The following is a 12,862-nucleotide window of genomic DNA, read 5'->3' as shown; positions in this document are numbered from 1 at the left end:
TTGTGTTGTGCTTAATTATTCTAATTCTCAAGAAAATTGTTTTTTTAGCTTTCATACTAGACATTTTTTGTCATAAAGAAATCCAAATGGCATCCCTCTATAGTCAGTCTTTCTTTCTTTGAGTTTGGACCAAGACATTTCATCTAGCTACCTTGATTTTTATCTTGCATCAATTGAATAAAATCATATAGACATTGTTAGTACCAGGCAATTCCATAAAATATGTACATCAAACCCATGCATGTATGTGAGACCTTCATGAAATTTTCTGTCTCTGAATTATGGTTCGTTCGACAGTCTGTAATGCGCTCAAATGATCATGACTTGGTCAGTTTATGAAGTGAAGTAAAGTGGAGGTCGGATGTACAAAAAGGTTGATTATTTTACGGAATTGCCCTACCAATAAGTACATGCACAAAAGCAGACCCTAGTACCCGGGCCCCAGTATACACCTGTATACTACGAAATGTATACTACTGTATGTTAGAAACTACGAAAAAGAAATCAGCTCGCGCTCGCATTAAACACTTAGTATTCAGTTCAAGGTCACATTGCTTATATTATCATGTTTTTAAGTCTAAATCCATATTTAAACAAATAGCTCGCTCTTCGTGCTCTTAAACTGTGACGGAATCTCAAAAGTTTTCAGCTCGCGCTTCGCGCTTGCATCGAGAGTTTATAGTTAGATACCTATCCTCTTCATGATTAAAAAAAAATACTTAGAATGTCTGTTTTTAGTTTCCGTAGGAGTATCAAAATTTTGCCCTTGCATTGATTGCATACCCATTAATTGCAAAAAGCTTAATCCTAGCCATTTTCAGGAAGGAATATAAAACAATTTCAGCTCGCAAGCATAGTGAGATATGTACTCTGATCATATGATATTCATTTTATTCTATGAGTCACTGCAATATGCTTAGAATGTCGAGATTGCAGGTCGAGATATTGAATATTTTCAGCTCGCGCTTCGCGCTAGAATTATTTGATTGAGTTACTGCAAACGGGTATTTTTGCAGGTAGTACGTGTATATTAAAAATGTCACCTCGTGTTTCACGCTCGCCGCAGGATACGCATCTTGTACATGATTACAAAAACTTCTCAGAATATCAAATTTTCAGGTCTAAATACAATGAAATCGCATTATATATTTATACCTCACTAGACCGGACCTCGAGATACCTTCTCTCCCCTCCCCCCCCCCCCCCTCTCTCTCTCTCTACAAGAGTATAAGATAAGATGTACTTAGAACTTCTGTCTAGAGTTAGGACAAACCCTCAATAAAAAAATTTTGTTGGCCGATCGCCGCCTACTAGCGGCGGCATACTAATTTATATTGAGTTACAGGTGCTGACCATGCATTGCAATGTATGAGCGAGCATATATTTTAGTAGATGGAATGCCTACGTCATACTTTTAGTCACAATCGGATGGCATTGATGAAATCAATGCCGTTAAACCATTCAGGACAGCAATATTTTCCATATCTTTAATTCATTTTGTAGACTTAACGCATTAACATAACAACCAAAAGAATGTTTCCAACGTATATTAAAACAGCACACTTTTGAATGCTGCACAATTACCCTAGCTCGCAAATTTGACCCTAAACAGGCCTGGCTTTCCTAGCGAAATAGATACCCTTTTTCATTATTTTAGTGTTTTACACGGTGTACACCCTTATTACTTTACGTACGTAACATGAAAAAAACATTGGTCGCGCATGGTATCCACTCGTCAATGCAAGTGGCCCCCGGGCACCATTTCCTTTCTGCATGCAATCTTTTCCTTTTCCACTTTTCCATATTATATCATTGTGCTTGTTTAACGTTTTTGGAAGTTGATTTAGTAGTCTGTGATGGCCTATAACTAATTTTATAAGGCATCCTTATTCTCGATAATCAAAATCCCTCTTTTCTTCATTCTCATCTCACCTCTAAAATGATTTCTATGGGAAAAAAATCAATGGTTTATATCCTCATTTGCTCATTGTGGCATAAACATTAATATTTCTATATCTTTCTTATTTTCTTCTGAGCAGTGGCGTACCCAGGATTTTCCAAAGGGGGGCAAATTCGTCCGCCAAAAAATTTGACAAGCAAAAAAAAAAGGTCTTCAACCACAAATAAAGGATTTCGTACCAAAAAAAAAAGGTCTTCAATTTCTAAAGAGGGGGCCACTTGTGGCTCGTCAGGGATCAGTTTTCACTCGTCAGGGGGCCGGGACAGGGATACATCCCTTGCATGTGTTGTGACTCGTCAGGGGGGGTAGTCTGCCCCCCCCCCCCTTAGGTACGCTAGTGCATGCTTCTGATATTTCATTTCGTTATTGATAAATTTCCTTTATTTCCCTCCAAATGTCCTTTTTTTTTTTTTTGGAAAACCGTTTTTTTTTTTTGGCTTGTCAAATTTTTCCTCGGGAAAATGTGACCCCGCCCCCCTTCGGAAAATCCCGGATTCGCCCCTGATGACGAACCCCACCCACGTCAGTGTATTGAAAGGATGTCTTGTCTGGTTTATGATGAAAATCATAACCATATCTAAAAGCGGATATGACATTTATTCCTTCCATTTCACATTTTTGGAAACATAGATAATGAATTTGTCATAAAGAAAATATAGAGGTTAGAAGGCGTAAATTCGTAAAAACAAAAGCTTCGTATGGCGTTATAGGCCTGTATATTATAATTACGACAAAATGTCGGAAAATTGAGCGCAGGAGCAGCGGAGCGATCGCGCGAGAAATTTTGCAATATTAGAATGCAAAATTATAGGGCAATTTAACCCTACATACCTCGGGGGGGGGGGGTCACGTTTTTCATGATTATGCGCTGCGCGAATTGTTCTTTTTTCTAACTGCGCCGCTCGGTGACTTTCGAGTCTCGATGTGACGCGGTTACAAAATGACGCAACATAGTACGTCAGAACAAAATTACAAAATCTGTTTCATCTAAAGTTCGTAAATGAGTGATTATTCCCCTTATTCTTACCTTCATTACAGCAGTCATTTAATTTGATGCCAATTATGACTGAAATAATGTCCCCAAATGAATTGTGTCAAAAAACAATGAAAATAAAATATATATAAAACATACATTAAGAGATTTTTTTAAAATACATAAGAAATTCATTTAAATACCACATGTTTTTCCCCTTTACAGTTATTAGGAGTGCCATAAAGACTATTTTCACTACAAATTAGCGTTCTAGGAGCTTTACTTATTATTGAATTAGAGCAAATATTAAGTATGATTTCATGAATAAATTGAGCACAATATTTTTTTTATTTGTATTAAAAAAAAATGTAATTTACCTGTGCAATGGCGTAGATGATGTCATTCTCTACCTTTCGTGCAAATTTTGTCACGATCGCGCGATCCGCGGCCGGGATCGAACCCCGGACTCTCAAGATAGCAGGCGCCTTAGACCAATCCGCCACGACACGGCCCATCACCTGACACACACCTTCCCACACACACACTCACACACACCCACACACCCACTCGCACCTCACGCACAGGCACGCACACATGCACTAACTTTCTCATCGCTTTTATATCAGAGGTGTTTCTTAATATCTTTATAAATGAGAAAGTCAAAAAGGGGCCTAAGCTTTCGATCCTAGCAGAATCTTCGTCGGAGGCAAAATGACAAACATATAAAGTGGAACAACCATAATATAGACCACAAACAAGCTACAGCAACACTAGAAACAAGGAGACAAAGGGGGCATTAGTGAGTGGAGAAGACCAATCAGGTTAGTGAAGGGGATGAAAGAAAAGGAGTAGGCAGACACAAAGGGAAGTTAGTGTAAGTAAGGCCAGTAAATGATATGATATTATAAAGTCATACAATTTCATTCATATACAATTGAAAAAGGGGAAATCGGAAGCTCTTATTTTGTGCATTGATTAAGAATAAAACCTTTTTGAAGTTCTTTACGAGACTGGAGGAGAAAGAAATATAATAATTTATCAGAGTTGATAATGGTTTTGTTTCAGTTGCAATATGCACGATCTTGTGATGCAGAATAAGGATATGACCATATTTTTCCTGTTTTCATTTTTCCTTTACTCGATCGTCATGTCAGTTGGGGTTGGAGGATGGGGGATGGGGGATGGGGGACCCCTGCATGTAGTCTATTTGGGAGTTAAAAAAAGGCCCCAAAAACGACTAGGTCGGAGGGGGGGGGCTATCTAAAGAGTAAACATATTTATGGAATGCAGTCGATGGAAGAGGGTGAGGTGGCCGGGGTCATTTAAATACCCACTGCTTCAAGTCACTTGGATATGAGACACTCAACCCACATTAATTTTTCGAAAAAGAAAACGCATACATAGTTCATTTCCAACTTTATTCGTATTTTTAGTCTCATAGATTAGTGATGACTCATCTTCAGAATCTTAGTACAAGATCATATATTTTTTATTCAACAAACGTGTTATAAAGATACAAAAATAGTATAATCAAGGAGGTTTCAAATGAGATTGAGTAACAGCATATAAAATCTGTTTGAACAAGGTTAAAAGCCACCAGCAGAAAGTATGTCAGGCATGCACTTTGCTCAACATCTCTTGCAATTGTGTAGACAAATGATTCCCGCATGACTCGCAGCTATAGGTCATACATAAAGGGAAATATGCTTTTGTGATGATAATTACTTTTTCGTGGCATCTTCATGATCTTGGTCTGGTTATATGTGTAGTACATAATTCGGAGGCATGCGAAAATAAACTATGCAATAATGTCCTGAAATATGACTCAAATTTTCTCGACTGGGCATGTGCGGGCACTCATCTGGCATATACAGTAATGAACAACAATATTCCACCGACCACATTTGAAATTTTTATTCGCCGCAAACGATCGGAAAAGTGTTAAAATCTGGTTTCAGTAAAGGTCAAATTCTTTCTTCTTTCACCAATTAAAGGTTAATTGATATAGTCTGGGCAAATATCTCGTCGTAATAGTGCTTGGTTATTGATGTTTTGTCATGCATTCAATTTTCAGTTTGTTTATTAATATGAAAGATGGAAAATTGATACAAATGGATATTCGTAAAATTTCACCCCTCGGATTTCTTCACTGAAACTGTCGGCTTCGAAGGCGGACATCAAAAGGTCCTTATTGCCGTTCTTTCTTTCTTTAGAAATGAACATCTGCTTGAATAAATTGGTTTTACCAAAGCCTACTCTCGAATGTTTTAAGAGTTGTTTTAAATATGCTGGCGGCTTGGTTTGGAATAGCCTTCCATCTGATATTCAAAATGCAAATTCTCTTGAAGGTTTTAAACGTATGTATAAATGCCATTATTTTAAAGCTGTCGTTTAATGAAATGATATGTATTGTTCTCTAATTGACCGACCTTCTTTTATTTTTTCTCCCTCCTCTCTCTCTCTCTCTCCCCCTCTTTCTCTTAATTTCCTCTCTCGTCTTTCTTCTTTCATTTATCATGTTCTCCTTCTAGGTCAGATCGTTTATGAACTTTTATATTGTGAGACATTGTAGTCGTTACTCCTTTTTAAAATAATTTTGTGCATTGTATATATTTTGTGTGTATGTCAGGACCATGATGTAAAACAGCCTCGGCTGATCATGTTTTATCTTTATCCTGAATAAATATGTTACAATAAAAATAAATAATAAACATATAAAGTATACTTTGACATAAAAACTAAAGGAGTGCATACCTCTCCTGTTATCAACACTTAATTCGCATGTCCAATGCAAGAATCGAAAGGAAATAGGAGTTTCATCATCCTTTGATAAGAGTATAAAACCATTTAGTTCAAAGATGGCTAATGAATACTTTTTTTATTTCTTTATATATATATATTTTGGAACTAAATAGGAAAAAGTAAACTTCATTATATACTTGTTATGACGTTTGGTCTATATATTTTAGAACCTTCAGTCTTCAGGCATTTTAGCTATTTTAATACTGAAGATCAAAGTGGCAAAGATATACATTAAGGATATTAATCAATTTATTTATGCATTATAATATGATAAAACAGGCACAAAATTTCAACAAAAAAGTTGCTTTTCTGTTGAAAACAAAAATCACAATACTGCAACGTACATCAATGTGAATGGAAATATATGCTTGGCTCGGCAATATACAGGTTATCAACTAATTACTACATAAACGGTTACATGAAAACAGATAATGTTGTTCTAATAAATGTCATTTATTCATTGCCTTAAATTACTAAAATGAAAGTAATGTAAGACAAGTTGGGTGTCGTCGTTATTATATTTCATTTTATCGGTATTATCATCCACAAAAAGTATGAATAAATTTAGTATGTCTCTATATTAAAGTAATAGCATTTCGGATATAAACGTACGAGAAAATACGAAAGAGGAAGAGAACATGCTCATATTCTGCAAATATGACTAATTTAGTCATATTTGCAGAATATGAGCATGTTCTCTTCCTCTTATGCATGCAGTGGCGGACCGTGACCCGAAGGAGACAAATTATTGGAGGAGCACTGTATTCTTTGTGAACAATGCTGTGCCCCTCCAATGCCTTGTCTCCTCCTGGTCATGGTCCGCCACTGTATGCATGCAATAAATTATAACAAATATATAATCTTACATGCATTACTAATGGTCTTTACAGATATACCTACTAAGTGCAACATGAATTTAAACAGTCACAATTAATAATGCAATAATTGACCGATATTACGATGAAGATTATTTAGAATGCAAGTAGCATGATTAACATCGTATATACATTTAGCTGTCAAAAGGAAAAAGAAGAATAGTGAAAGAAATAGGCATAGGGATTTACTGAATATCATATTCTGGAGGAGATATAAATTCACTCTTGCTATAACGGTTGCTAGCGTAAAGCTTTCACACAATGGTATAAATTCAGAATAAAAATGAGTACGGATTATTATTAAAAGTAGCCTTAGATACTGAAAATGGAAGCATATAACTACTTGTATTTGATTAAAACAAATCATATCAAATTACTAACAGGCTTGTACGCAAAAAAAAGTTTTTAAGATGCTGCTGGCTGGCTCTTCGAGATTTTTCCTCTCCACATGCACTCCATCCACTGAATGCCTTTCGTGAGATTCCATTCACCCGAAGGACTAGCACGTGGACCAACTAACAAAAATGTTAATTTTTTTAGATCGTAATAATGATATTTATTCAAACATTGATCTGGCTCACTGGCTGAGTTATCTTCCGAAATATTATTGTTAAAGTGCATGAATATATAAGATCTCTGCATGTTTACTTGAGCATATAACAGTAATTCATTTCATTTCATACAATTAGCAAAAGAAGAGAGGAGGAAAGTCGAGTCATTGATTTATAATTGGAGCATAATTATACAATGCGTATCAATGAAAAGTTTACACTTTGAAAAAGTCCTGGGATGTGAAAAGTATACAACATCGGGATAATTGTTTCACATATATTCTTGGGTGTGGGTCGCATCTATTAAATGCCGAAAGTGAAAATTTTGACCGAATGTTACACTTGAGTGAGCACTGTCCATTTTTGTAAAGCTCGCAGAAATCGGCTTGCGCAGGAATGCTCATTTCAAGCTTTGTCAAGGAAAAATAGTAAAAACAAAGTGACCGTGTGGTACATTTTTCATACATTTCTTTTGCAATTTTAGCGAATTGAAATAAAATGGATATATTTGAATATTTTGTAACAACCTTGCCACCACTTAACATTTTAACCCTAGGTAAGCAAAACCTTTGTCTTTTATTGGAGTGCAGGATGAAGATATTTCAACCAACACCAACCAACCAACCAATCAAGCAATCCATCAACCAACCAACCACCAAGCCACGCACTCCCAAAACGCAACAAACAAACCTTCGGTAATGTTTAACAAGTCCCTGTACACAGATGTCAACATTAGATGATCGTTATTTTCTGTATAAGAGCTTAGTTCAAAGAGTTAAACTACTGTTTGATTGAAATTAAAACTGATAAATTAAAATGAAACATCATATTAAGTTGTTACTTTTTAAAGATTAAACGTACATTTATCATTATTTCAACAGACTCGATATAAAAAATGTTACATTTATCAATGGATTGTTCAGCTCATAATTTACATACATTAATCTGTTGGCATTAGCAAATTAATGACGTTAATTTTACATGCGTTGTTAATACATTAAACAGTTCAAGTAATTTTTTACAAAGGAAAATTTGTGTACTGTATATATTTGGCACTTTTAGGTTAAGCGGGTATGCGTGTTAACATTTTCCCCCTTTTTATGAACAAATGTTATTTTTCAACCCTACATGACGATCGAGAATCTACCTCTCAAAGTAGCGATTGCCGGTGAATGGTGCTAAAAGAGATGGATACTTTTTCCTAGTTTTGACTGGATGTGAGTGACCGTACCCCCCCCCCTGAATTTCATAGGTTACAGAGTGGATGTATCATCTCTTAATAGTAGCTCTCAACATTGTCATTCCACTTCTCAGGGACCACCACATCGTCGTAATGATCATCTCGTCTAGGGCACATTCCGGATTCCTTCCAATTTGGTAGAGGTTGGACCATATAGGCCTACTGTTGATGTAATTCACCACATATGTATAATTCTGAATTGTTTCTCTCTGGTCATCAGCCTGCTGTGTAGGATACATCGGATGCATGTATTCATGGCTCAGGATAGCCCCATCCCTACCTTCGGAGTTCTGGCTTTCGACCATGTTAACATAGTTTGGATGATTTGCACTTTGTTGATCGATGTTGGTTTCCATCATTTCCTCTGTATCAGGCTCATTCGGTGATGCGTCTTCAAAATTAACTGATTCGTAACCCTCAGAACTGTCCTTAATTTTGTTGGCTTTATTGTTCTTATAATAACGTCTTATAACAATAATGACGCTAATCAACATCAGAATGAAGACGGGTTCCAAAATGGCGACAACAATGGCAATAGATCCTTGCGAAGTGGGTTTGTCCGAACGGGCATTCTTGTTTTGTGATGGGTAAGGTGTGGTAACAATAGACACATAATTTTCAACAGGTATTTTGCTTGACGGGGTAAGCGTGTCATATAATGTCGAGGATTTATATCGAGTCATTTCTTGGGTAGTCGAGTAAGATGATGGTATGGTGGATTGAAGTGGTAGCGTGCATGTGATTTTGTTCTCCCGGTCAATATACAAATATAATTCAGGTTGAAATTTCTCTAATTCAGATTCATACACAAAAAATGAAAAACGATTTTGGGCAATAACCGCATGGCGATAGACTACAGGCATATTAGCATAATTAAAATATACTCGAGAGTTAGTATCCTGATCTGCCCGATAATTATCCAGACTACAAAGCACGTTGATGTTGTTTGAATTTCCACGAGTTGTTGAAATGCAATTAGAACAGCCGACGACACGTAGATCAAAGGACGCAATTTCTTCATAATGATAATTACTACACTTGAAGATAGCAGAATCATTAGTTCTGATGTTAGAGACACTTATGCGATTAGAATCAAGGATGGCACCATCGTAAGTATGACGATATTTATAACGAGGATCGTCGGTGAAAACACCTCTCCAATCTGCAATTAATGTCTCATTTTGATACCATCTTCTGTAGTTATATCACTAAATATATCTCCACGAGTATAACAGCTTAGTATAATATCATCTCCAGCATAAGCTGTTTTCAACTCTGGATCCCCTACCACCATGTACACCATACAAAAAGTTAAAAATGCAGTCAAAAGAACACTTAACATGTGTAACCGAGAAATATCAGCCATCTTTTAGAACTTGGATCTCATGCGAACAATGATGAAGAAATGATGAAAAAAAATACGAAGGATGAGCTGCAGCTATGTTAGAGACTGAACAATGAAAGTGGAAGTACTCTAGCTCAAGTAATACAAAGTTACCATGGTTACCGTGCAAAGTATGTATCATGGAAGACGGAAGTTTGCTATACGTGAAACACTGGCGTATAAACATATTTTTTAAGAAATCCTAGATCGAGGGAAAAGAAAAATGACAAGAAAAGGGTTAAAATGTGTTTTTCTGCACATTATGCTATCAGGGGCCGCGGAACGGTTTTCAAAGTGGGGGGGGGGGGGGGGGCTGACCATGCAAAAAATCACAATCATATGGTAATTTTTATGTTTTTGTACCCCCCCCCCGCTTCTGCGGCCCCTGGTTATAAAATCTGAAGATCTACCCTTCCCGTAAGCCAGGTTTTGATCAAATTTTTACCCTTTGCGCCACTGATAATGACATGTTTAATATAAGAAGAAGCATGATGCAATGCTTGTGTTAAACTTCCGGTTAAAACTGTACTTCAAAATAAGAGCCTTTCCTCTATTTTCACATTTATCTTTGTGTCTTCTCTTCTTCCTCTGACTTTCTTTCCTCTCCTATTTTAAAATCAACTTATTTAGTTATGGCTATAGTCCGATACAAAAGGCCCATAGGGCCTACTCATCACTTCACATACCAAAAACACACAGACACACATCCGCACTTACCAACAAAGTCAGACATTGAGAATGGGGAAATTGAAAGGTCCTAATCTGTGTTTTGTCTCCAACATACGTTGTCAAGAAAAAAAAAACATTGTTTATGTTCTTCATGAAATTAACTGATAAATGTAATAGTAGTGTATGAGAATGGAAAGTGTTGTTGTTTAAGCAACTGGAACAATGGATTGTTATTTTGGGAAATGAAGTAATGCCATGTTTATTATTTTTGAGGCCTTGTTACTTCTTTGAATTTCCATAAGAACTACACTCAGTTTTCCTGTATACATTGCCTAGTTATATGGATAAAAGTAGACATTATTAAAGAAGAGTACGTGGACTTTAGCTAAGAAGATTGATTTGGAGATAGTTTTTACCTTTTTAACCCGTTTCCTTGCCCAAAACACTCCATCAAGCGCAATGGCGGCGGAAGCCCAAAAAATTAGGGGGGGACCAGCAAAAAAATTTGACAAGCAAAAAAAAAAAAAAAAAAAAAGTTATCAACTAAAAAAAAAAAAAAAAAAAAAAAAAAAAAAAAAAAAAAAAAAAAAGGTTATCAACTAAAATTTTAGGGGGGATCGTCCCCACACCTCAAATTTAGGGGGGGGGGACATGTCCCCCCCGCTTCCGCCGCCTATGATCAAGCGCCATAGTGTCCCTCCCCCTCCCGAGGCCGTCGGTGATGATATCTGCTTTACAGCAAGGAGCTGTGATTCACATGGAAAGGCTTAGGCTTGATTTCCTTTTTTAATCATTGTCATGCTTGGTAAACAAGTATTAAATGAAATACGAAATCTAAACCCACTTTGAATGATGAAAAATTAGTGAAAAATGCTGGAGATGTCTGAAATATCAACTTTTGTTTACATTTAGTTATGTCCTCGGATCCAGCTGGCACAAAAAAAGGTAAAGATTGTACTCACCTAGGGTTAAAATGTTGATTTGAGTGGCAAAGTTGTTACAAAATGTTAAAATGTATCTGCTTTATTTCTATTGGCGGTTTACCCTCGACACAGTGTGAAAGTGAGCATTTCTGCACAAACCGAAAATGGACAGTGCTCACTAAAGTGTAACATTCTGTCAATTTTTTTTTTACTTTCATTTGATAGATGAGACCCAAACCCACGAATATATGTGAAAAATTATCCCCATATTTTGTCTTTTTTCAATTCCCGTAAGGACTTTTTCAAAGTGTAAACTTTTGACTGATACGCACTGTATATCATGAACATATTTCGACATGCTGTTTAAAAGATAAGTATATTAAATTTTACTAATAATAAAATAGACTTTGATATGAAAATCTGGATTCCTCTCATGTTACCACTATTGTAAGAAAGGAAGTATAACGCAGCACACACAATGACATCATAATCATACACGAGTTAGTAAACATATTTGCAAATCCCTTTTCAATAAAATTAACTTGAGAATTGATACTAAAAATATTTATTTAGCAATTATAATGTAAATTATTGAAAGGTGTTTTAAAATTGATTTTAATGCAACCTTTGTAGGATATGACATCATTGACATCTGGAATCATGCTGTCAATTGCTCAAAAATGAAAGAAAAAAATATGATTCAAACACTAAAATTTTCGCTCGGTACACTATACAGTGCGTCCCAAAAAAAACGAAACTGAGATTTAGCGATGATTTATCATAACTTAATCATAAATAAAATAGACAAATGACCTACCAATGTAAAGCTTAGAATCTCCTATTTCATCTGGTATTACTTAGATTATTCCTCATTCGCGCATGATTGAGCAAAAACAATTCGAAGAAAGGATGCCAAAAACTCATTTGGCGGGGGGTATCTGAATTTCAAAAAGAAAATCACATGACTAAAAAGTACAATATCTTCTCTTTTCTTTGATACCTAAATCACAGAAAATGGTGAAGTAGTAAAAAGGTTATGATCCCTCGAAACAATGCTTGTATTTCCATAATTTCATTAAATAAACGTGTTTTCAACGGTTTCCCACAGAAGCTATCGCACGGTAACAAAAGACTTAATGCATGCTGGCTGATCGTCAACAAAACGGAGTGTCGAGTGAGTTTGAACGCTAGCCTGTAAAACCTCTTCATTTAATGAAATTATTGAAATTGAAGCCTTATTTCAAATAACCATAACTTTGTTATTTCTTGACCATTTTCTGTAATTGAGGTATCAAATTAAAGAGCAGATATTGAACTTTTTAAAAATGTGGTTTTCTTTTTAAAACCCAGATACGGCCCGCCAAGTGACTTTTTGGTAACCCCTTTTTCAAATTCTTTTTACTCACTCATGCGTGAATGAGAAATAATCTAAGTAATTTCAGATGAAAGAGTAGATTCTAAGCTTTAAAATGGTAGGTCATTTGT

Source organism: Lytechinus pictus, chromosome 10 (assembly GCF_037042905.1).
Source record: "Lytechinus pictus isolate F3 Inbred chromosome 10, Lp3.0, whole genome shotgun sequence".
NCBI lineage: Eukaryota > Metazoa > Echinodermata > Echinoidea > Temnopleuroida > Toxopneustidae > Lytechinus > Lytechinus pictus.
Note: the sequence above shows the minus strand (reverse complement) of the source record.